This window comes from Euprymna scolopes, chromosome 14, assembly GCF_053919585.1.
Source record: "Euprymna scolopes isolate OS-2025 chromosome 14, ASM5391958v1, whole genome shotgun sequence".
Taxonomy (NCBI): Eukaryota; Metazoa; Mollusca; class Cephalopoda; order Sepiida; family Sepiolidae; genus Euprymna; species Euprymna scolopes.
Window position 1 is genome coordinate 335938 of NC_136495.1, and position 27857 is coordinate 363794.

A 27857-nucleotide genomic window follows, 5' to 3' on the forward strand; every position below is an offset into this window, starting at 1 on the left:
CGCTTCCTTTGCAAATAAAAGGCAAACCCTTGTCTTTAACCAAATAACCTATGTCTGTCATTCTTCTTTGCCTTTTTGCTGTTTACGTTTTGCCCATGTCTACCTTGTTTGTTTTTGGTTCGATTGTCCCCGATCGGCCCCGCAACACTCCATTCAGACTGTATGAAGTCATACGTTTACATTTTGGATTGCATAATGCAGGCCAGACTTCCCAAAGGTTTATTTGATGAAGTACTTTGCAAATTACTCTTTATTTTCGGATACATTGACGATATACCAATCACAAGTTCCTTCCAGAAAGAACATTTGGCTTACATGACTGAGGTTTTCCAGCACTTACAATCCTTCAGATTAAAAATCAATGTTGCAAAGTGTGAATACTGTGTTCGTTCTCTTAACTTCTGTGGTTTGAGTTGTCCCCCTTTGCAAATTGGCTGTTTGGAGAAATGGAAATCTGGATGGCTCTGTGTGGTTTGAGTTGTCCCCCTTTGCAAATTGGCTGTTTGGAGAAATGGAAAACTAGATGGCTCTAGTTGATAGTCAGTTTAGTGGAGAAATGGGCAGCATATAAATGGTACTTTTTTTTAAGCAGCGTGAAGAGCGCAGAGTGTGAAACGACGGTTGGAAGAAGTGACGGTGAATTATTTTTGGACGTTGAAGAGCTCAACCTTTTGGAAGGAACAGCTGTGTCTTATATATATTTTTTTTTTAATTTCTTTTTTTTCTTCTACTTCACTACAACTTCTTTGGACACCAAATCGATAAATCTAGATTCACGCTCTTGCAAAAAGTGAAAGCAAACGAAAATTTTCTTGTACCCACCTCTTTGTGTTCACTACATCGTTACATTGAACTCGTGAACTAACTACTACCGTCGTTTTATTCCTAACTTTTCATATCACCTGTCTGAGCTTACAGACTCGTTGTGCACCCATAGAAAAAACTTATCTCTTACAGACAAAGCTCTGGCAGCTTTTTATGCTTCTAAACGACCCTGGTACATTTACGAAACTTTTTTTCATCAATTCCAACTAAGGTTCTTCTTTCCACCATCGATTCTGATGTCGGAGTTGGGCTTTTTCAGTTAGTGGATGGTCAAATGTGACCACTGCCCTTCTATTCCACTAAGCTGAGCACTTCCCAGCCAAAATACAGTGTTTTTTTCGCATGAATTACTCGCTTTGTATTTAGCAGTAAAAACATTTTGTTTTATGTTGGAAGAGAGATAATTCAGTATTTTCTCTGATCACACCCTTTGATTGCTTCACTTGCCTCATCTTTTTCGGAGGAACATACTTCGAGAGAATTACAGCAGGTGAATTTTCTTACGCAATGTTCTGTGGATATTCAATATTTACCTTATGATTCAAATGTTGATTCACTCTCACGCTTTTTGTTATCTCTAGAGCTTGAATCAACCACTGGACTATGATTACATTTCCCTGAAACAGGAGAGTGATACACCACTGTCCGATTTCATGTCTACTTCTACTATTCCCTGGAAAAAGTTACCAATTCTATAAATGTTGCTTTTTCAAAAAATAGACATCCTCCAACCGCTCCACTAAAAGAACCTTCTAGAATTGAGAAACTTTTTATCTAAAAATGACAGACAGTAGATTTACTAGAAAATATGCTGTAACAATACTGCATGGGCGAATTGTGATTTTGTAAAAATATAGAATGTTCTCCAGTGTATATAATTTTCTAACAAGGTAAATAGAGCTACCTTCCTTACAGTAGTCTTGTAAATGTTCTCAATATATGTGTCCCAATTCATGTTATCTGTGTATATTTGGCTGAAGAGTTTAAAAGATTTTCTCATCGGTGGGGTGTTATTTGTCATAGCAATTGGTGGCTGAGAAGTTTTTTGTAGCTATTAAAAGAAAGCAACTAAATCTTAATAGCATTAAATGTTACCAACCATTTACACCCAACAACAACAGATTGAAAGTCATTTTCTTAGTTTTTAACCAATGTATAGATTGGTTTTTCCCTTGTGCCTATTAAAGGGCATGATGTGATCAGCAAATATGCCTGTAACCCCAAATGTGTGGCTCCCTCATCAGATCGCCAACTCCCAACGTCGTGTACCATGGATTTTTCATTCAACTATTCCTCTTATGGCCGGATTGTCCTTTTTGGCGCCTGTTGATGAAAACACATGCGGTTCACAAAATAGAAATATGAACAAAGAAAGGAAAAACACAAACGCCAATGTTCACATATAAATTGACAGTTGGACTTGTGAGTGTGTGTGTGTCTTCTCCCCGTTCTATTGATGTTACATTCGCCTATCTCTGTTTCAGTCAACTCTAAAATTGTCCACATCTCTATTTCATAGTCAACTCTATAACTGTGCAACTGTAGTCGTTATCAACTCCCATCTGTCGCGCCCTAACAACCAAGGACGAAAAGACCCTACTCGGGAACATTAAAAGCCTCGCAGTTCGCCAAGAGAACATCATGGTTGCTCATCTCCAACTTCAACAGATTCGCCAGGACAGTGATGAGCCTGTGAGGATGTATGCCGCCCGCCTCTGTGGACAGGCCAGCATCTGTAACTTCAAGAAGACATGCATGTGTGCCCTGGAGGTCGATTTCAGCGACATCATGGTCTGGGGGACACCCTCATTCGTGGACTGGAAGATGAGGACATCCAACTCGATGTCCTCAGCCAGGCAAAACAGCATCCTACAATTTGTCGAGGCCAAAGAGAGCAGCAAGCGCTCCGCAAGCCGCTTATCCAAGACTCCTACCTCAGTCACAGCTGCCGCAGCGAGCACATACAAGCATCACAACAAACCGGAAACAGCTCGTGACACCACCAAAGGTACCAAGCTTCGTGGTTAGTATGGCACCACAGGCCATGGGCGAACCAGACAGGCACGCATGTAGAAATGCCCGGCATATAATCACACATGCACCAAATGTGGAATACTCCACCACTTTGAGGGTGTATGCCGACAGACACATCAAAAGTCACTCTCCGCTGGAACAGCGCCGACCCCAGATGATGCCACTGCCATCTTTAACACCATGTGCCCAATCACCAACGTCCCTTCTGCAGCAATTGATGCCATAAAGCTCAACCACCATATAGATAATGAGTTTTGCAATGCACGGGAGCGGCGGCCTTCTGACCCTCAGCCTTGCATTGACGTGACAGTTAGCGCCACCCCGTCTGATGCACATTACCTCGGACTCCCGACACTGGAAACCATCCCTTCGTGCACCACCCCCTTCAAAGCCTTGGCTGACACCGGCTGCTAGTCCTGCTTAGCCGGCACAACGCTTCTCTTGAAACTAAGGCTGGAAAAGAGACATCTGCATCCAGTCCACATGAAGATGACTACTGCCAATAATTGTGGGATTGATATCACAAGCGCCATGGTTCTAAGAATCTCTGGGACATCCCCGTCCGGAAAAGCCATGGAAACGAGACAGATCATCTACTTCATCGACTCAACGGACAAACTGTTCTTGTCAAAGGAAGCATGCGTCGCCCTCGGGATGATACCAATCAGCTTCCCCATGATTTGTAGGACATCTGAAACCAACAATTTGAATGTTGTCACAGACAGACGTGTAATTGTCCCCATCGTCAACAACCCTCAGCTCGCCCAACATCACTCCCATACCCACCCACAGAGGAAAACCGTGAGAAACTGGAAACATGGCTCCTAGAGTACTACAAGTCCAACACCTTCAATGTTTGTGACCAACCACTACCGAAAATGGCTGGTTCCCCTATGCGCCTCATGGTCAACCCCAATGCTCAGTCTGTTGCCTGCCACACACCCATACCCGTACCTGTGCACTGGCAAGATGAGGTGAAAGCTTGCCTGGACCAGGACGTTCGTTTCGGGGTGATAGAGCCTGTTCCAATCGGCACACCAGTCACCTGGTGCCACAAAATGGTGATTTGCTCCCAAAAGTCCGGCAAACCTCGACAGACAGTTGACCTACAATGCCTCAACCGTCACACTACTAGAGAGACCCACCATACCCAATCACCCTTCCATCAAGCCAGGATCATACCTACTCGCAAAACAGTATTTGACGCTTGGAATGGCTATCATAGCATTGCTCTCCACGAGGACGTTGCCACTTTACCACGTTCCTAATGCCTTGGGGTTGTTACCACTTCCCCGTCAAGACAAAGCCAACCTGCCTCGCGACTGACTGGAGCAGGGATGGTATGGGGTTTTGGCTCTTCCAGAAGTACTGTGATTGCTCATCCCCCAGGTCGTTCTGCTGCAGAACGGGCTGGAAAATCACACTGCTTGGTAGTTGCTTCACGTCGGGGGCAGAATCCCGCTATGCCCCAGTAGAGAGAGAGGTGTTTGCCGTAGTCGACGCTCTGGACAAATGTCAACACTTCGTGCTGGGATGTTCCCATCTGATCATTGCAGTGGACCACAAGCCCCTCCTGAAGATATTCACCGACCACTCTCTCGACGACATCCAAAAACCAAGGCTGCGCAATCTGGAAGAAAGATCGCTCCGCTATCGTTTCAAGATGGTGCACATTCCAGGTGCTCACCATGCCGCAGCTGATAGCCTATCTAGACACCCTGTCAGCAAGGCAACCCAACTCACGCTCCTTGATGACGTGGATGACACAGCCCCAGTAATGTCTCAGCAGGGTTGAGTCGACTGCTTGCTACCATACCTGCCACATGACATCCTGGCCACAATTCGCACCCAAACCGTAGACACTTTGGACTCCAGCTATCCCCAATGTCAAAGTGATCAAATCGATCACATGGGATGATGTTCACGTCGCCACATCCTGCAATGCATCCATGATCAGGTTAACAGAAGCCATCCACCAGGGCTTCCCTTATCACCAAACAGATCTTCCTGATGACATCCGACCCTACCATCAATTCCGAGAATACCTCTCCAAGTTCGATGGGGTATGCCTTTACAAGGACCGAATCATCATCCCGCCAACTCTCCGCGACCAGGTGCTCCAGATGCTGAACTCTTCTCACCAGGGTGTAACCACCATGTGCTCGTGTGTGGAGTCATCATTCTTCTGGCCTGGAATGACCCCCGCTATCACTGAAATGTGCTCTTGCTGCTCTCCATGCAATCGGATGTCTCCGTCGAACCCAAGCCAACTCCTCCGGCTCTACCCGAATACCCGTTCCAGTGTATCGCTGCGGACTACTTCACATTCTGTGGAAAACACTACCTTGTCATTGACAGGTACAGCAATTGGCCGATAGTTGAACAGGTGGTCAATGGTTCCAAGGGACTCATTTCAGCACTACGTCACATCTTTGTAACATACGGTATCAGTGATGAAATAACATCAGACGGAGGACCTGAGTTCACTGCTCACGACACACGTGATTTCTTTTACAATTGGGGCATTTGCCACCAGATTTCATCTGTCGCATTCCCGCACAGGAACTGCCGTGCAGAAATAGGAGTGAAAAGTGTCAAACAACTTCTCATGGACAGCACTGACATTGACGGTTCCCTCAACACAGACGCATTCCAGCAAGCCATGCTCCAATACCGCAACATTCCAGACTCTAATACCTTGCTCTTTCTGACTATGTGTATATTTGGAAGGCCAATCCAGGATTTCATACCCATACACCCCGGAAAGTACCAACCACACAGCACCTGGCGTGAAACTCTAGCATCAAGAGAGGAAGCCCTCCGCAACCGCCACATGCGCATCTCCGAGTGGCTCACAGAACACTCGTCCCCTGCTACTGCTAGTCGTTGGTGACTGCGTGAGGATCCTGAACCAAACGGGACAAAATTAGCATTGTTGTGGAGGTCTGACAATTCGACCAATACGTTGTTCGCATCGACGGCTCTGGTCGCATTACACTGTGAAACCAGAAATTTCTGCAGAAATACATACCGGTGATTGAAAGCTCCCAACTCCTGAGGCTACCTGGACCAACCCCAGCATTCCCAGCAGTGCAGCCAAATAGCCACAGCCAAACCAACCAACACCACTCACTAACACACTTTCCGAGCCTCCCGAGCAAAAGGAACACCCAGCAGATACCACTGTCATGCCTCCCAACTCTGACTCAGCATTTGTTCAGCCAGCCCCCGTGACTACGGAGAAACCAATGCTGAATCACAAACAAAAGATCCCTATGGCCCTTCGGGGTCTGATGCCACACACACAATGCCCCCGGCCTATAGGAGTGTCTGGTGTCTCTGCCTTACCCAGACACCGAACAGGAGCCAGTAGACACGTTGCCTCTATGTTGGTCAATCCGCCTCTCCCGCCCACCTGCCTGATTGAGAGTAGTCTGAAAACAGACTTTAAATCATTAAATCTGCTTTATGTACCAAGACATTTTATTAAGTTCTTATGCCCAGATGAACCATTTGCATTGAGCTTAACTGATTACCTGGAAATCTTAAAACACTTATACTCGTCATTATGTCTTAAAGACTGGGGGAGGAGCAATACATGATGTTGTTCTTCTATTTTATGTATTTCCAGGTGCTGTCCAATAAAGAACATTGACTAAAGAGTTGAAGCTCATCTAGTGGATGTATTCGAGTGGAAATTGTACTCTTACGGTGTTCCATCGGTTAATTATTTGTGTTGATATACATGCTGAAGGATCGTTGGCTGTGATGTTCATGCTTTGAATTTGATTCTTTTTTTGATGAATGGTTTGTTGGACTTTGTTGGGATGACTTGCAAATTATTGCTTTGGTGTTGACATAGAAAGAAATAGATTCTAATCCTGTCGTGTACACTTGGTGTGATCATTTAGTTTGTGTTGACAAACAGGGTTCATCTTAGTGCCACCACTGCTGTCACTATCACTACTCCTGCTAATTTCTGTTTTGTTTATGTAAATATGGAGGGATATGCGATATAACAATCCCCCCCTCCAGATCTCAATCATATTTACATATCAAAGTCTCTGAAGCATGTGGGTTAGTTGTCCTCTTGCGGTTCTTGCTGGGATTGGTTGACTTGAGTGGTGTTCTTGAGAGAAAAATGTGGTGTCTTGAGGAGTGGTGATGTCAGAATTCTTTTTAGCTCATAAGCATCGTGCCTATGATTGAAATAAGACTGTCAACATATAGTTTCAAGTTCCTGTCCTTCTTAAATTTGCACTTAATGTGAACGGCCGTCTCTCTGTATGCATTTTCAAGTTAGCCAGTAAAATCTGTCAGTTTTTCGTCCTTTTGCCATTTTAAGTCTTAGGCTCAGCTAAAGTACTGAAAGGTGGTCATCTGGCTGCCGTGATTCATTAGAAGGTATTACTTTAGGTGGGTGAAAGTTGACATATCTTGTTCCAAGTCGAGCATCTGCTGAAATATATCCTGGTCCAGCATGTCTTTCGTGAACTCAACAAATTCGCCTTTAGGTTGGGGTAAATTGTTAGCTCTGGTGTAACATGTATTATGTACATTTTGTTTAGTGCCATGATGAAGTGATTTACAATGTTTCCAGATCTGAAGGCTTTCTGTTGTCTCATGGTGCCTCATATTGTTTGTTGGTGCATTAGTAAGCTGTAATCAGCGTTTTTCTGAGCGGTGGTGATTGTTGTTATCGATTTTGATTTTAAAGCAATCATCAGGGTGTCTATGTCAATTCAAATCTCCTGAAGTGCATGTGATAGTCCTCAAAGAACCAAGCACCCATGTGTTTGTGCCTTGTGTGGCTGTACGTAAAAATGACCACAGTAACGAACTTACCTTCAGGTGGGATCTAAAAGAGAAACATTATGAAGATTGACTGAACGTTTATACCAAACCAGAGTCACATGTTTACAGGTCATATGATGAAGGTAAAAATGGGTAAAAACGGTGTGAGAAGTGGAAGAGATGGAGAAAGAAGGAAATGAAGTCAACAGGCATTTTGTTTAACTACTACCAGGAAGCAACTATTGCAAGAACGAATTTATTTTTTTGGGGGGAAAGGAAAAATCAGCAACTGAAGTTATTTCAACAAGCTATTTTCGGCCATTTTTTTAGTCATTTCCGGCTGACTATTGCTAACAGCACCATTTTCTTTCCCTGTGAAGTTTTTTCAGTCACTTTATTTTTCTTCACTTTATTTACTGTAAAAAGACAATGACTAAATTAAAGTTTGATTTGAAGCTGATACCTGAATTTGATGGGTCCATGTCTGTTGTTGACGGAGTTGATATGCAACCTCTGTGAAGTAAAGAGGATACACTTATTTTTTTACATATGAAACTGGATGATAGCCTAAAACAGTTTCCTTCAGTTATCATCCATTTATTTATTTTACTTTTCAGATTAAAATGTCAGTAAAAGCACAACGTTCATTTTTAACCAATGGTTCAGAAAGATTTGCTAGTTCACCTTGTCATTTGGATAAAACAGCACCCTCAACTTTACAAGTCATCCAGTTTAGTTATTTCCAAGAAAACAGTTATCCCCACTTAAAAAATAGTGATATTTCTAAGTTAATTTCCAAGAAAATAACTAGTATTTGGCAATCAGTTCATCCACAATTGCTCTTGTGAAGGGAATGTTATATAGGATCCAAGGTCAATATATTTTGCTGTAAGAGGGCCAAACAGATTGACAGGAAATCTCTTGCAGCAACCAAAGGGAAACATTGAAGGGACAGCTAGACAGACTGTTTAATATATTTTCTTAAAGCTGTAAACTTCCTGTATTGAGATGTGATAACTTTGCAGTAAAGTTTAAAGACAGAAAATTGTCAAACAAGGCACATAGTTTGCACCCGTCTTCCTAACAAGAAGGTAAGATTAGTTCTATAGATTCACTTGCAATCATGTTCATTTTTTATGGAAAATAAAATAATATATTAGTATTTATTATGCACTTTTGACTAATTATTAAACATGCAAATTTTGCCATTTTCAGGTTCAACTAGAAGACAGAATATTTAAAAGACCAGAGGGGAAAAACAGAACCAAAAGGTAGTTATGAATCAGGACCTATCGACAAAGGTGCTATAAAAATACAAAAGAACATCTGCTAAAGTGGGTAGACTGGAGAGGCAGAATAAAAGACAGGAACATGCTTCCCAAATTATTTCAATACAGTCCTCTTCTTAGTGAAGGAACAAAAAATGACAGCTGAAGGGACCTTACAGCCTTTTAAAAATCCCAATATATTCAATAGAATTCATAAGAGGTGATGTATCTTCCAATCTTGGTTCTTGTCTAGCTAATGTCTTTATGCTGAACCTAAAATATATGGGTCTTCACTCAAAATCAAATTTAAAGGACAATTTTAGATAAATCAAAAATTGAGACAGTAAAAGCTAAAATAAAACTATCCAGCAATGCGCAGCATCTCAATCCAAATGATAATCTACTTTGTGTTGGAATTTTATTGTAGAATTGATAAAAACACTTTACAATACAAAGAAGTTGTAAATGAAAATAAGGAAAAAGCTAGTGATAAACAATGGAGGAGAACACCACTTAACTTTCACCAGTGAAACAGGAACAGGGAGAAAATATCTTACACATAGTGTGATACCCAACCTGTGGGCAACTAGTGTTCTCTTAGCTGAAGATGTTACTGCAGTTTTAACAGAATATAACAGTGTAGATACTGTTAAAGCATTTTTTTGCGGATAATATCAGTACATACACTGGTTGTGAAGCAACTGGCTGTGAATTCCAGCTCTTGGAAAAAATTAACAAAATAATTACATACTATTGGCTGTTCACGTTATCAAAATGAACTGCCATTAAAGCAATTTTTAAATTAATTGATTGAACAACAAGAAGCCCAACTACATTTACTAATCCTTTGGGGAAACTTTGTATCAATAATTATCAAGATTTGCATCAAGTAGAATTTAAAAAATTAATGGTCTGTTAGATCATCATTATCTCCCAGGGCCTACTTTTTGTGTATGCTGTTGGCATTTCTCGAGGAAAAGTTAACCTAAGGTATGTAGCTTGAAAAATTGAGTCATTAAATCAAGCAAGATGGCCAACATTAGTCGAAACGTTTGTGTTTATGGACAGAAGATGTCTATTCTCAGTCACTCTATAATAAATTCAACATTCTGGTCAAATTTCTCATCCAAGTGTATGCAGTTAGCTGATTTGAGATCAAAACCAACAATAATTTTTAACCAAACAACAGTATGTCTTTAATATGATTCAGGGGACAAAACAAGTCAACTGAAATAAAAAATACTGTTTTTAACAGTTTAAAATGTAGTACTTTTACACTACTTCTGGAAAATTTCATAATATCGATGATAAACTCAGATGAATCAGATGTAAGAGAAGAGGGCATTCAAAAGATTTTGTCCATTAGGTAAGTAAATGTTTATCCATTAAATCTTTTTAGTTATCTCAATTTACCTAAACAATAGTCAGTTTTATTCGTATTACATCACAAAAATATTTAAAAAATAAGTGTTTTCAAATGATTCTTGCTTTCTTTCAGAAATAGTGAACCACCAAAAATAGGCTGAAAAAGATTACTGCTATCAAATTTGCAACCGTACAACTGTCAAATTTCATTGATCTTTCTCAAACTGGAGTGTGTGAACCTGCACTTAGAGAATGTTTTACAAATGAAGAACTTGAAAAATCGTCTATGACAAGAACTAAACTAGAACTTCCTAAATTACCTACCCATTTACAAGGAGTGGAAAGGACTGTGAAATTAACAAGAGAAGCTTCAGAATTTATATATGAGCAGAAGCAAGACATAAACATATTATTACGAAGTCATTTTGCCACTAAATTAGACCTTCATTTTCCTGGAAAGGAAATTACACAAAACAATTGATTTTATTGGAATAGTTTTTATTTTTGGGTTTAATAAAAAAAATTTAAACACATAGGTCTCTAACTTGTATCAAGTTGTTATAGTGTGCAATACATCTTTATATATCTTTTTGAATCGTAAAATTTAAAAAATCTTAGTTGCTAATAAGCCTGTTTTACAAGTTTTGTTTAATCACTGAAGTAAAAGTAGAGATATTTTACTAGTTGTGATTCATAATTAAAATTATAATTCATGTATTTACTTTTCTTTCAATGTATTTCATATAAATATATCAATTTTAATTGAATTTATTACTAAAATAGTAAAATTTCAAAGTCAGTTTCATGAAAAATGCTATGAAAATTAAAAATTTCTGAGCATTTTTCTACCCAATTTTAAATGTTCAATTTTCTTTTCAAGATAGAAATCTAACTTTTGGTATCTGTGTTTATCACATCAAATCCCAACTATCATAATCAGTACTATGTTGATTTTCTGAAAAACGTTACACATCACCCTGCCCTAATCAACAGTAGTCCATTGGGATGGACAGTTTGTAAGTCTCATTAAAAGCAGTCATGTTGATAACCTGACAATGTAATAAGAAATAATATGGCACCTTTTTTTCATATATTAATATAAAAATTTGAAATTTAAGAAATCCAAAACGATATGTGCTTTTTGTTTCTTTCTTTAGAATAAACATGTATTTATCTTAAAGATATGAAGCTTTCAACCCAACCAGGTCATTGTCAAGTAAATTTCTTTGGAATTTATATTTTATTGCAGTTACTTCTCAGTGTTCCATGAACGACAGTTCTCTTTCAAGGATTTTTATCACTTTTTAAATTTTGAGTAAAAAATAAAACAGAATATATTTCCTATCTTAAATTTATCATTTGTTTCTTATAGTTTATTTTTACTGGAGTATTTGCTGGATGCAATGAACAGAACAAGGATGGTCTTGTATCTAAAAGTAAGCTATCTGCTAGTCAGCTGAAGCATCCCAATTGGTAAATACCAATGGAACTGCTCAATCGATTTTTGTAGGCCAGAATACGTTTATTCTAATGTACATACTTCTAAAAACCTCACATTACCTTCTATCTAACTTACTGGCTTAATAAAAAAATAAAGGAATCTACTGGTAATACAAAATAAAATACATGGAATATGGATGATTATTTTTCTTGTATGAAGAAGTGCATGGTAATGCTGTGAATACCTTATTTGAATTATATCTTTTTTTTTAAAATTTAATCCTTTCAGATGAGACTTCTGCAAACAGTTATCCTCATCTTCATAGTTGTTATGTCACCATATTTTTGGCCAACTCATCCTCTGGCCTTCTTTAGGTGGTTAACCATGACAGGATAAGAAAACTGAGTTTTATAACTGTATCTCCAGTAATTACTGCCTTCCATAATTGTTGCCTCACCACATTTTTGCCAACTTATCCTCTGGCCTGCTTTGGGTAGAATTGAAACTGCTATCATCAGATAATTGTCTACTTAAACCATAGAAACTCAATACCTCTGTCTACTGCCCCATTGTCCTTGAAGAAAGCCAGCGAATGAGTTGGCCAAAATGTGGCGAAACTATAAAAATATGGATAAGTCTGCAAGAAAAAAAATACACACATTTGAAATTCTATACTGTTATTCTGATTTGAATATTTGGCCATTTTTTCCTTCTAAACCAAATATTCCTATGCCATGGTTTTATAAAAAGCTTAACAATTAGATAAGTCTGTGTGTTTATCTGTTTGTATGTCCACTAAAACATTTTTCGTACCTATCAGACCGGCATGAGCCTGGTACTGTTGGAAAGAGCAATCTCTAGGACACATCGAAAATTTTTTTAAAAATTCGTCAATTATTTCATGTAGAAATGTTGTTATGTTTGAAGGGAATCAGCTAAACATCTTGATTTCGACAGTTCGTTAATTACATGCACAAACGGTCAATTCATTGTTTCATTTTAAAAGCTAATTTTGAAACTTGAAAAAACTTAAAAAAGCTAAATTTAAGACTTGATAAATCGGTGACATCTTGGTTTAATCTATTTTGCTTACAAACTTTTGCAAGTTCGCACCTAGCACACTGCATTTTTTCTTTTAATAATATAAGATAGCACTCAAGTCCCGTTTTTTATAATTAACTTCATTATAATATATACAAAATTTCCATAAATTAAAATATCATATTTAACCATATTTTATGACGAGGCAATGCCAGGCTATCTCCTCCTGCTAGTAAATAGATAGACATTAAAGACTCTTTGGTGGTGTTAAATATGATTTCAAATGATTTACACCGTGTTTGCATGTGCTGAAATAAATCTGTTTTCCTTAGAAAGAAGAGCCACACACTTTGCAACAGTATGATTTCTCTCTAGTATATGTTGGCTTATGTTTCCGTAGGCTGTAAGATTTGTGCTCTCTATCAAAAAGATCCACATTCTTCACAAGAAAATGTTTTCTTCGCTCATATATTTTAATTTTCTAATCGTTTTCTTTCTATGGGAAATAGGGTATCCTACCCAATGCTAGATATTCATCCACTATTTCAATCACTCCAACCAAGAGATCTTTTTAAAATTGCAACCATTCTTTTGACTGCAATTGTTTGAATTTCTCTTGCACTTGGTTCACCAAGTATATTCGACAGGGAGTTTTAAAAAATCTTTTAATACAGCCAGTTGCTCCTATACTGGAATGATGGAGATCTTAAGATTCCAGTTCCTCTGTACATAAGGCCTTAGAATTTCGTTATCTTCTCCCCCTCCACTATGTTAAGCACAGCATCATTAGGGACACTTACTCTCCTTTGTCCCATATTACTATATCAGGTTCAACAGCTCTGTTTTTTAAGAATGTAGCTGTAGGAATTTCATAGTTATAATGGATGTTTTATGACTTATTTCCATCTGCTTTTTCTGGTATATTCTCTTACGATTTGCTGCTACACTGCATAGTCAGTGTGTTTTTGGATGTGCTGCATCAGTTTTTGTTTCTGTGTAAAACAAGAATTACAGATTTTGCAAGAATATGGTTTCTCTCCAGTATGTATTCTCATATGCTGTAACATGTTTGATTTCTGTATAAAAGACGAGCCACATTCTTCACAATGAAATGGCTTTTCTCCTGTATGTGTCTGGATGTGCTTTAGCAAATTTTGTTTTTGTGAAAAACAAGCATCACAGATTTCACAAGAATAAGGTTTCTCTCCAGTGTGTGTTCGAACGTGCTGTAACAAATGTGACTTCCTTGAAAAAGATGAGCCACATACTTCACAAGGAAATGGTTTCTCTTTAGTATGAGTTCGCATATGTTCTACCAAATGTGCTTTTTTGGCAATAGAAGCGCCACATACATCACATGAATATGGTTTCTCTTTAGTATGAGTTCGCATATGCTCCATCAAATATTTCTTTGAAAAAGAAGAGCCACATACTTCACAAGAATATACTTTCTCTTTCGTATGTGTTCGCCTATGTAGAACCAGTGTTGAATAGTCTGTGAAAGAAGTACTACATACATTACAGGAATAAGGTTTTGCTTCCTTATGTCTTCGCATATGCCGCATCAAATTTGATTTTGTCAAAAAAGAAGAGCCACACACTTCACAAGAATATGGTTTTTCTCCGGTATGCGTTCGTATATGATTCAGCATAGCTGATTTCCGTACACAAGAATAACCACATACTTCACATGCATGCATTGTTTCCCATGTGGGTGGATAAGTTACAACAAATGTGCATTCACTGAATAAGAAAAGCCACAGATTTTTGTAAATGATCAGGATCAATATATTTTTCTTTTTTAACTGTACTTTTGAATTCATTAAGGGACCTCTGAATACCTTAATATTATGACTTGTAAGTGATATTTTAGCTAGTATGGCACCAAAAACGACTGGAAAGAAAAGAAATACAAATATTTGAAATGAAAATGTTCTTTCACTACATTTTTTAGCACATTCAATTAAAGAAAGACTTGTGCAATTCACATGATTTTGTTCCTTTTAACTCTACATCAAGAAATTTCTAAATATCTTTTCTGGGAAAATTTCCATATTTGAAGTCAAAGAAATGAGAATCCATTCAAACCAAATCATGGTTTGTTTTGGTGAAACTCTGCAAACAAAAATTAATGATACATTTTAAGAAATGATATGAATATGGTTTTGTACAAACAAAAATATTTCTTAGTTATTAAGCAGGATTTAATATACATTTTCAAGTGTCCAGTTAGAGATTTATCTATACTTCATGTACTAGGTAGTAAATTTGAATTTATAATGCATATTCTTTTATTCTTTATAAAATGTCTAAAAATTTATTATTGGTTAAATTCAAAATATATGAATTACATTTGTTACAATTCTGCTCTGTGAATGAAATTAATACATTTTCTGTTTTCACATCAAATCCATGAACACTCAATTCAAGAAATCTAATATGAAATCATGTTTGTAATAATTGTCCAAAATAAATACATTATTTTATATATTTTTAAAATTATTATTGTGAAACTGCATTTAGCAATGAATAATAATGAATACATCAAAGAAAACAATGTACAAACAAGCAAAATAATTATAAAAATTAAACTTGAACTTCTACATAACGAATAGAGTAAATTAGATTAAAATAAAAAACAAACGTTTACCAATATACATATTATAAAATAACTAATGTTAAAACCCATAAAACTTTGCATAAAAAGAATTAACTGAACAACAATTTATAACATATATGTATTTTTTTTTTCTTTTTTAACTGTACTTTTGAATTTATTAAGGGACCAATGAATACCTTAGTATTATGCCCTGTGATTGATATTTTAGCTAGTATAGAACCAAAAACGACTGGAAAGAAAAGAAATACAAATATTTGAAATGAAAATGTTCTTTCACTACACTACTTTCACTATGTAAGCAAATATATATATTTCTGTGTTTAATTGTGCATACATGTGTATTAATATGTAATTAACGATTAGCATGCTTATCTCCACTTAATCATTAACTAATCTGTCTCCCTTTAATAGATAAAATTAAAACTTTAAATGTTTTAATAAGATTGAAAATAAAAAATAAACAAATGTTAATTAATTATAAATACAAATTAAATAAGGTTTAATATTATAATGAAACACATAATAATATTGAGTATCAATGCAAGCCATATATTATTAAGTTTACATAATTTAATAAATTTAATACAAATAAATTTCCAATTTCTGTGGAATTTACCCATTTTGTAATATCCTTAGTGTGCACATCTGAAAGCCGAACACACACCTGGTGAATGGATACTTCCTAAAATATAACAATACAGATATTTCACCTGAACACTTGGTGCAAGAACCCAATAGTAAGTTGAAAGTAAATTTGCATAGTTTATTCAATCATATCTTAATCTGCTCCAGTTTGTGTCTATCCATTATAACTTTGGATTGTATTGCCTTCTAGAAATTTAAATTAAATAAAAAACATTGAGGTAACTGCCAGGGCTGCTGTAAGGAAAGTGGGTTCTCTCTACTGTTCTAAAAGGCTACTAACACCTGAGAGCATCCTGTATTTCTACAAGGCCATGGTTCACTCATAAATGGAGTACAGTTGCCAAATCTGAGCTAGTGATTCTGTCACTTGTCTCTTGCTCCTAGACAAGGTTAAAAAAAGAGGCACCAACCTTAAGTATCAACTAAAGTCCAACCTCTCTTCCATTGCTGTGCCTGTTTTGCAAGTATTTCAATGACAAATGCTCTGAAAAACTCCAAGCACTAGTATCCTCTCAACGACAATACCCTGATAAACCTGACAAACAGCTTAATCCCATTGTACACTGTAAAGATACCTGAATACTATAAAGCCTTTTACTTAAATAACTTTTTCCCTTGGACTGCTGCACTTTGGAATTCCCTCACAGGTTCCTGCTTCCTTAACTGTACTAACATCCAGAAATTTAAGTGTAATGTGTACAGACATCTCTCTGTCCAACTTCATAAATAGTATTCCTGAAAATCTGGTTCCAAATAGTGGTTCTCTGCCGGAGTAAGTGGTCATGTGCCTTGATTGAGGTGAAATGGCAATAAAAAAAATATAAATAAATTCAGTTATTTTTTCAAGAAACAAAAATGGCCACACATATATTGTATGCACAAATATACTTTATTTCAGGATCAGAAAAATCTTTTTTCAATTCACCAATTACATTAAAGCTACTGAGTGTATTTTTATGTAGAAGTACACGATTCTATCCTTTCAGCATGAATATATCTGATTTTATGTTCTATTAACTCCTCTCCAGTTTTACAACTTTTAAAAACTGATTTCCAAACAAACCTATCTCAGGTCTAGTTCATATTTATGCTTCTTTCTCCTCCCTTCCTCTGTATCACTTCCTCCTATGGTTTCCTATCTTTTCCTGCCAATTGACACTAATATGGTGATGTTCTGTATAACATGGGGTTGTATATATGATGTGTATTTATTGATGTGTATGTATATTTACGTGTTAATATGTTTGATCATCTACATATGAATGCATCTAGTGATTGTCTAAATGTTAAGGGACAAATTAGGGCTTACATCGACCAATGGAGAATCATATCTTATTCATTTGGGTTGATCTTGATTTGATAGATCATCGAAAAAGTTGTAAACAAAAATTCATACAACCTGAAGACTTGATGAGATATACAGCAGCTTTACTCTGGATGTTTCCTCATTGGAAAGCTGAACGCTTATTCTAGACTTTTATTATCGACATTTTCCCCTATTTGGAGCCATTAGTGTCCATGGATTGTCTCTCTCTGACTACTGACTGGGTTTCTAACTGACTCCCAACTCTTGACTAATTGATACATGAATTTTAAGGCTATCTTGTTATGTCATTTTGTTTATTTTCTAACATTCTTTATGACAAAGTAAAAAATTTTTGTACTCAGTTATGAAAACTAACATTCCTTTCTACTAAAATATTTTAACAAATAATTTATCTGTAAATATTTATTTTGCCATAACATTCTGACATTCTATTTTTACAAATATTAAGAACGATCATAATAATCATTGACCAGCACATCTTTCAGTGTTGCCCAGTCTATATCTAACAACCCAGCTTCCACATCCAAGAACTCTCAACCATTATTTCAATGTGATCCAATCAACAGTCTCCCTATATGGTCCAAATTAAGATTCAGATTAATCAGACTTAAGCCTTTGTTTCACATTATACATCTATCGTATAATTCTCATATCATTCTTTCCATTTGATACATGTCCTCAAAATTATTTAATAATTGTATATGCCTTCTCAATTATGCTAACTGAACCTCAGTTAAAAGACATCCCCTCTAACAAATCCGTCAGTTCGGCATGACTGAGTACTTGTGATATCTAAGAAAAATATTCTTATGGTTGTGTCGTCTTCAACCTCATTTGAATAGTCACATAATTGTGACACCACATGGCCCCACTGACAGACCACCAACCACAAATGTTGTGTGTGCTGTGGATTTTTCATTCATCTTCTTTTCATGGCTATATCGTCAACTTGTTCACTGGCAAAAGTCGATGAAGATGAATGCAGGTTCTCAAGTGTAAAAATAAAATAAAACAAACACAAGAAAACACAGACATCAATACTTAACTCTATGTTGGAATCTGGGTGTGTGTGAAACTACTCTCTACACACTGAGATTCACATTTATATCTACTTTTTGTTTTAGAAAATCAGTTTTTATATGTTTTGAGTAAAATCATTTAATGAATTTTGATTAAAATTGGAATTAGGTTGTTTTTAATCTTCACAAAAATAGAAACAATTACACTTAAAGGGACAGTTAGAATTTTAAAAAGATCTCTTGGTTGCATTATATGAGATAGATAATGGACATCTAGCATTCGGTATAATGCTCTATCCCAGCTTGATCAAACAAATAAGAAATTGAAAAAAGTGGAAAACTGTTCTATTTGATAAATTAATACCCCAAATTGGAATTCTGCTATTAGTTTTTCTAAAGGTAAAATCATGCCAGCATTTTGACCCATATAAATAGTTTATGTTAAAGAGCATTTTGCTTCTTTGTTGTTTATTTATTCAAAAATCCCAATTGGCAATTAGGATTGATATTAAAATACATGACAAACAAGACAGTCTCCATAAGTATGAAAATAAATATTTTTATAAATTTTTCTTTCATAACTTAAGGTGTTGCTTCAAAATAGAGGCTGCAAAATTTTGGCCAACATTGTTTTAAATTGCATATTATCGATTCCAACAACTGCAGGTTTGTGGAACTCTATGTCTCCTGTTTTCCCCTACCTATAGCCTTACCCTTTGCAAGACTATAGTCATTGTACATTTCCTATAATTGCATTAATCATCTTTCATTCTTTTTAGCCCCATCATAACTTGTCTGGAACGACTTTAAGATAAATTATATTTAGGACATGATTTTTTTTTTACAAGGTGGTCACCACTTATTAAGGCCCGTAAGCCACTCAGGGATAAAGGTTATTGCGTGTACAGTACGTTAGTGTTGAGATTTGATAAAGTGTCTTACTTAAGGGGGCGGTTCATCAGGAATTTGTTTTGAAAATTAAATGCTAATCATTTTCATGTGCAGAAAAATATGGAAGTAAAAGGACAAACAGGAAACCAACAGAAGACAGCCTCTTCCATGGCTGTTTTATCAGCGTTTTGGTCTAGTTTGAATTGTAATAAAAATAGTACGAATTTACTTTTTTTCATCTTGTACTCAACGTTCTGAAAACAAAATATAATTGTTTTAAAACGATTGTTATTTAAAGGATTAAATAGAGCAAAAAAAAAAAAACGCTCCTTAAAATGCTATATAAAGTAAAGTTATTATAACAAAAGCTTATTTGAAAATACATCATTTGAAATCAAAATTATAAATTTCACCAGAACTTTCTTGTCAACCTAATAAAAAGACAAACAGGAAACCGACACAAGACAACCCATCCCTGGCCATGGATAACCAAGATATAGATCAAAACTAAAAAGCAGTTAGATGAATAATCAGAGCCTTGATTCTGCACAGTCACAAACTACAATATTTACAGATGGAATGATTAGAATTACTACTTGTATTAAGCCATCTGCTTTTTACTTCGGAGTCACCACTTATCAAGGCCCAAAGGCCACCAGAGGATAAGGTTTAACGAATGTAAGGTGTTAGTGTAGTAATCGTTAATGGTGTAAATTGGGTAGAATTTGATTATGGGGAAGGCTCAACTAGAAATTGTTTACATTGGATTTGAAGGCTACCATGTTGAATTCAACTGGGTAGCAGGACAGTGGAACAGTGTTTAGCAGGTGAGAAGTTCTGGGAAAGAAGCTTTGCTCATGGAATCTGCATTTAGATTTAGGCACAGATAGAGAGGGAGGGAAAATCGTTTATAGGGGTTGTTGCTAGTTGAGTGTTTTTTGTGAAAGTTTGGCAAGTGGGAACCATAGATTGGAGCTCAGTAGAACACTTGCCATTCAGGAACTCAGAGAATGTATCCCACTGTTATATAGTGGGATGTGTTAGGATCAATATAACATAAAATATCTTACTGCAGGGTGTTCAGCCTTCTCATGGGTATGTTTGCAGCACATGATGAATGAATGGAATAATTATGAACAAATAAGAAAATCACTTGCTGTTACATAACGATATACATGACGATATACATTTATTATGAAGACAGACACACACGCAACGACAATTCAAACATAACACATGAAAGGTTAGAAGTCCAAGTATGATAACTGGAACAAACAGGAATGATGCTATTTCTCCATTTTGAAAGTCACTCTGTTTTCCCTCCACTCTCTTTACATCCGGCCGTTGATCTCGCGAGAAGTCTACAACTCGGACAAGGGGAGGCAACTTTGCCCAAAAAAGAATTACTCCCCTTGCATTATACTTTTGTATCTTTCTAACACCCACATTAAACAGATCTCCTCAGCAAGGACTGCATGACCCTGAACCGAGAGAGAGTGAAAGTTGGAAGGACAGTCAATATTTTTGTTGATAGTAAAATGTTTCATGTCACTCAGATGCTGAAAACAAATGCTACACTTTGATCTTATACAAAAGATCAAGAGACTATGAAAGTAATGTTTTCATGACTAGACATTATTAAATGAATGGAAGAGAAATTCATTTAATGTATTATTGTATTTTTTCAATGGAGTAGCTAGTGTAGCATTGGTTCTATCATATGACCATCCTTTTAGGGGTGACCTCCTCCTTTTTAAAGTAGTTTGGTAATCCTCCCATGTGTTACAACCTTCTTTGAGGGCAGGAGTAAGGTAGTATCTGCTGTTTTCACAAAATCATCTTCCCAGGAACACTTTTCTCTTTTTTAGGAGGAGTAGTATCATATCTGCTTTGTTACCACTATGTCATACTCCCAGACATTATCTTCTCCTTTTATGGCATGATCCTCCCAAATATTACCTCCTCTTTTAGGGAGTAGTATAGTATATGTTCATGATAACACCTTTCCATGTTTTTATTTACTGTTGAGGGGGAGAGCAGTTATTTATACTAGCTTTTTTGTTCTCATGATAATATATTAATTCCTTGTTTTTTTTTTCGTCATGATACCATCCTCTCAATCATTACTAGACAGCTCATTCCATGAACTGAAATAATAATACAAACATTTAAGGCTTTAATTGCTGTCTTCTATTGAAAATTAAAAAAAAAACAACACATTTTTGCATTAAATTGTTAAAAACAAAAGTCTCCAATCTAATAGATTCTGCACTGTCAATCAAGCTCTAACCCCATTGCATCCCTATGCATGTTTTACAAGTATTTTAATGGAATATGTTTTAATGAACTCATAGTAATTGTGCTCTCTTAATGCAAATACCAACAACACACCAGACAAGAAGTAAACGCTCATCCCTTTACTGTAGATGTCCCTCAAAGCTGGAAAACTTTCTACTTTGAAAGTTTCTTCCCTCAAAATGCTAGACTTTTGAATTTCCTGTTTGCCTTCTATTTCCACAACTGTACTAACATGCACAAATTTAAGTGTAATGTGAACAGAATTTTACTCCTCAATTCTCTTCTTAGAGTGTACTTATAAGCATGGCTCCTAATTCACAACAGTCCATTACATCTCAGTTGTAATTTAACTAATTTGGATTAAATATTCGTAAAACCAATTTTTTTTAGATTTGAAAAACAACAAGAAAAAAAAAACACTTAAAAACATTGCTCTCTTCGAACAAAAAAGTATTCACTAAATTCGTGAGTAGATGACAGTACTTGAGACCGATTGAAGATTTTTTATCACAATATGGAACTGACTACAGAATTACTGAGATTTTCTGAGTACATATTTATTACTAGCTCCAAAACCTTTAGGCTATATCAAAATTATTCTGCTGATTTAAAATTTATTCTATCAAATAAAAATGTAACTACACAGTAATTGAACTAATAAACTAGTTTTCTGCTACTTTTAAGAAAAGAAAAATACAAGGGCATTTTTAATAAGAGAAAACAAAAAAGGGAACTGAAAAATACAACAAATAAATGCAATTCATCTTCTAACTATCTGGATGAGTTTTTTTGGAGCAGTATAGTATTACATAATAACACCCTTCCATGATTATATTTACTGTTGAGGGGAAGGAAATATTTATAATATCTTTTATGTAATCATTTGCAGTTTCTCTTTTTTATGGCAGAAGAAGGGGCTCAAATCGGTTATTGCTTTCTTATGTTTATTTTGGGGGATTACAGCTCGTGTGTTAGCTATTTTGTACTTTTGCCTTAAAATTTAATAAACAAAGATATCGTAAAGATATTGTTGGTCAAAGGCAAGATAAGTTCATCTTCTACCTACCTGGATGAGGCTGTTCTATTTTGTGTTTTAATATATTTTAAAGTGTTTTTTTTTTTCATTCCAAACACATCATGGGTCGTTTGAACGAAAAAAACATGGTTACTAAAACCATAAGGACACTTGATAGTCGTTTAAAAGTCAAAACTTAAACAAAATACTGGTAGAAACACATTCAATAAGTTTCACTAATCGAGCAAAAATTTTCTAACAGTATTTTGTTTAATTTTCGAATTTTGAGCAATTGTCAAGGGTGTTTGTGCAATGCTTATGGCAGCCATCTTTTTTTTCCCTCCTAACCGAACAGAGCAGACATGCATGCAGTTAGCTTGGAACCAAAGAAAAAACGCTTCAAAATAAGTTGAAACAAAAAAAATTCTTATCCTCGTAGGTATAAAGGTAACTTCTCTTGCATTTGGTAACATTTGTTACATATTTGTTGTAGTTTTTTTTTTTTTCTTTGTTGACTATTGTAAAAATGCTTCAAAACGAAAAGGAAAATATCACTGACTCAAAAGTAAGCTATTTTGGTATTTATGCACTTATTGTACTGCGCGGAAATAATAACGTTATTTAGAAAGCCATTCGTAACATAGGGAATGGAGGGTGTTTTGTAAGTATTATGTTTTTTCACGTAAAAATTTAATAATAAAAAAAGATAGCATAAAACTTGAATTTAACTTGAAAATACTATTTTCAAAAATAGCGCGGTACAATAAGTGCATAAGCACCGTTATATTTTTTCTAGAAATACTGAAAACTTCATTAAAATCCGATGATCTCTTGCCTTTTATATTATCCCTTAACAAGCAAGAATGTGTGGGGTTCCTTGCCCACATGTAAAACTAGAATGTTAAGCTATTTTCAACCTCCATATTGAGACAAAATTGTTAAGACGTGCCCGTGTTGTAAAAATGAACTCCAAAAACAAATAAATTTAAGTAATACTTACTTTTTGACGATCCGTTTTCAAGCAAGGAACGATTATTATAAGAAGTATAATTATAAACGTATTAATTGAAAGGTGACGAAATTAAGATGTGGATTGTGCAATAAAATATTAAAGATGGCGACCGGAAATGCAGGTTCGCAGAAAATTAGAGGAAAAAAAAGGGAGAATAAATTCAAAATGATTCATTTGAAGATAATGTCTCTCTGTTTGGTAGATATTACGGGTAAAATTATTATTATTTTATTTATTGCACTATTTTAGTATTGATTTCGCGTGTTTTCTTTTGTTCGAACTTTTTTTTAGCTCCAGTTTCTGCTGACCGTTCGGCGTTCTGCTTCATGGAAAATGACCTGGAAACAACTTTCTGATTAAACTAGGTATGGGCAAAATGAATGCCGATGCTCAAAATGTATAAACATTTTGACCCCCTCCCTTTACTTTAAAAAAATCACCAAAATTAAGAAATTAACCTATTTTAATGAAATTTTCAGTATTTATCAAATGATGATCGCGGAATATAAGGAACAAAAATACCTTTACTAAAGTTATAGTTTTCAGTAGTAAATAAAAAACGCAAGACTTTATTTTTTGCTTTTTTTATATATAAATAAAGCATCGTAATTTGTAACAATAAAAATAAAATAATTTTTGTAGGAACATTACGGAAAAAACCCCTAAATCCGTATTAATTAATTCTACATAACTCGAAGAAAAATGAATTTCTCAAACTACCGATATTATCATTGAATTAATCATTGCTTATTTAATATTTTCACACAAAAAATTATAATTGCAAAAAATATTTCTACTTTTTTCTTTTTTAATTGCAGGTTTCGCATAATTTTTATATGCAAGATTTTAATAATTTCCTTGCTCGCAAGAATGTGAAACTTTCGGCGTAACATATTTTTTTTTATATAATATTGAGCAATAATTAAGAAAAAAATTAATTTAAAAATAGGAACATAGAAAAATAATTAAATTAAAAAACTGAAAAAATTAATACAAACGCTCAAAATAGGAATGTACGGATGCGCGACTGGGACAAACCCCCCCCCCCAAAAAACTTTCTCCCTTTTAATTACATGACGTCATTTTCACAGTCTTTCGACTGCCTAAAATTTTGGGCCTTAGTAATTTTCGTGTTTACAAAATTGTAGTTTGTTGCGTTTTGCGAACGCCAGAATCACTCGGCTTTTGACTAATTAATTTAGGTTTTGCACAAACAAGGTGTTTTTATTCATTTATTTATTTAATTCAATATCTTAGGACTTTACTTTACTAATTATCTTTGAAATAGACCTAGAAAACTAATATTTATCTTTTAAAGTATTTTTTACAATGAATTTATTTGACTTCAAAATTTAGCTGAATTGGGTAGCTCGCCGTGAAAACATTTTCATAACTTTTTTTTTCACGTGTACAAATATTATTTTCCTTCTGGAAATTAACTTTAGTCCTTAATCTTTCAAATACAATCAAATAGTAGTCGGAAACCTACAAAAAAAAATTATGATAAATCGGCTTTCAAAACAAGGTACCTCATTTTTTTCCGCCCATTTTTGCCCGTACCTAGATTAATCTTTATCAGTTTTGAGATAAACAAACGGACGTGTTTGTTTTTCAGAATCGTTTTATTTAAATAAAATATATGGATAAAGGTCACTGTTTCATGTGTGAGGATGCCCACGGATAAAATGTAACATAAAACAAGTCGTTGTGTTTACTCGGCAACCATCTTTATTTAAATACTCTTCTTACACCGGTCACCTCCAAGGGGAGTTACTCCAAACGGTGTAACACCTGTTGTTGTTCATGCAACATCTTCCCTTTTCTCAAAGAAAGGAGAAAACAAACAACAAAAAAAAACGTCTGAACGGAATTAAAATAAAATATATATAAAAAAGTGACCTAGGCATTCATTGGGCAGACTACCCTTCTGCCTAACAGGGATTATTCTGCCCTTCCCTACTTTATTTCGCGTAGTCCCTGAATCTCACAGGATCTCTCACTACTCTTCCCGACCGTGTCGTCCGTAGGCTTGCTTTTGTTTGTTCGGGGCTTGATATCATTGGGGGTGGTGTCGTGTTAACTCCCTCTCCCAATTCACCTTCATACCCAGGTTGGCCTGTGTCATCTCTCTTCTATGCCATTACCTTCATTCCTGACTATTTCGCTCTGCACTCCGCATGGCTGGTGAATCAACGATGTAAGTGGGGGTGCTTCTGCAGTTTTTTTCAAGTCGACCCTATTCCGTCGATATAGCTCCCCATTCACTTTTACATTGTATGACCGCTCATCCAGTCTCTCCCATACAATTGCCTTCTTCCACTCTCTCTGACCCTTTATGTGGGGTTTTATCCATACTACATCTCCAGGGTGTAACGGTTGAAGTGGTTTCACTTTGTGGCTAAAAAACTGTTCTTGTCTCCTGCTGTCTCGTTTGACACACTTTTTGAGGTTTTTGGCCAATTCTGGTCTGAGTTACTCCTCTCTAGTTGGGAGAAGCGTTTTTGTTCTTGACATCAGCTTCTGAGCTGGTGATAAGAGACCCTTAGATGGTGTATTCCTATGATCCAACATTGCTAGGTATGGATCAGCCTTATCCTCCATCGCTTTCCAGAAAAGGTTCTTTGCCATTTTTACTGCAGATTCCACTTTCCCATTCGCCTTGCTATTGTATGGACTGACAGGTGTATGTATAAAACCCCACTTTTTAGCAAAGGTGGAAAATTCCTGGCTGTTAAACTGAGGCCCATTATCAGTTACCACCTGATCTGGTATTCCATGTCATGCAAAATGATCTTTCAGTTTGGTTACTACTGTCTTAGCTTCTGTATTTTGAAGATGATCAATTTCCCAGAAGTTGCTCATGTAATCCACAGTACAAAGATAGTCTCTATCTGTAAACTTAAACAGGTCCACTCCCACTTTCGCCCAGGGTCTGTCAGGAACTTCATGAGCCATTAATGGTTCGGCTGGATTGGCTACTTCGTATTTTCTGCATGTGGGGCATTTTGAAACCTCTGATCTCACTGTTCATGTTTGGCCAATACAAACATTCTCTAGCCCTTCTGCAACATCCTTCTATTCCTAGGTGTGTAGAATGCAGCTTCTCCTTCAGTATAGCCCGCTGGGTAATTGGAACCACTACACGATTACCCCTGAAAATTAACCCATCTTGTACAGTCATTTCATTTTGTATACCAAAAAACGGTCTCACCTCTGGGTCAAGATGTATTTTTCTGTCTGGCCATCCCTCCACAATTACTTGCTGCAACTGCTGCATGCTTCGGTCTTCTTTTGTGGCTGAGCGCAGTTCAAGCAGCCTCCTCTCTGTTACAGGAATGTATTCAGCTTCCTTGACATCATCTTCATTGTCCATATCTTCGCTGTTCACTCCGTGGATATATGCTCTTGATAGCGTGTCTGCAAGGAACATCTTCCTACCTGGATGGTACAGAATGGTAGCATCGTAAGCCTGTAATCGCATCAGCATGTTTTGCAGTCGTTTGGGGCATTTTCCCAACTCTTTTTTCATGATAACTTCTAATGGCCTATGATCGGTCAGTACCGTTATCTATCGACCAAACGTATATTGATGAAACCGTTCGGTAGCATAGACTATTGCTAGCAGTTCTTTTTCAATTTGCGCATATCGGGTTTCTGTGTCAGTCAGTGCACGGCTGATATAGGCTAGAAGTTTACCTTTCTGCAGTAGTGCAGCCCCCATACCTTTCTCACTTGCATCACATTGAATGACCAAAGGTTTGTTGGGTTCATAGTATCTCAATACTGGTGCCTCACTCACTAACCTTTTAATTTTTTCAAAAGCTCTTTCATGAATTTGGGACCACGTCTATGGCACATTTGCCTTCACTAAATTCCGAATTGGCGCCATCATGTCAGAAATATGTGTCAGAAACTTTGCCAAGTAGTTCACAAATCCAGCCAATCTTTGCACGCCTTTAACATCTGTTGGTCATGGCATCTCTTTTATAGCGTTTACCTTCCCAGGGTCAGGAAGTAACCCATCACTGGTTATTGTGTGACCTAGGAAAGATATAGATGTTTGTCGTAGGTTCAATTTTCCAGCATTCAATCGAATCCCACGATCACAGCATCTCTGCAACAGTTTTCTCAGATTTTTGTCATGATCAGCTGCTGCTTCTTCCATTGTTTTACCTTTCTCAATCACCAGAAGATCATCTGCTTTGTTGATCACACCCTCTAAATCACATACATTGTTAAAGAGGGCCTTTTGAAATATCTCT

At 36.2% G+C, this 27857-nt stretch overlaps 1 long non-coding RNA gene across 1 annotated transcript; it reads right to left on the reverse strand.

Moving 5' to 3' along the window:
- Positions 1-20429: 20429 nt before the first annotated feature.
- LOC145292834 (uncharacterized) lies at positions 20430-23959 on the reverse strand. The gene is made up of 2 exons (XR_013869603.1): positions 23584-23959; positions 20430-21417 (listed from the first exon to the last, which is right to left on the reverse strand). It is a non-coding gene; the product is annotated as an uncharacterized LOC145292834 (long non-coding RNA).
- Between the last annotated feature and the right edge of the window lie 3898 nt (positions 23960-27857).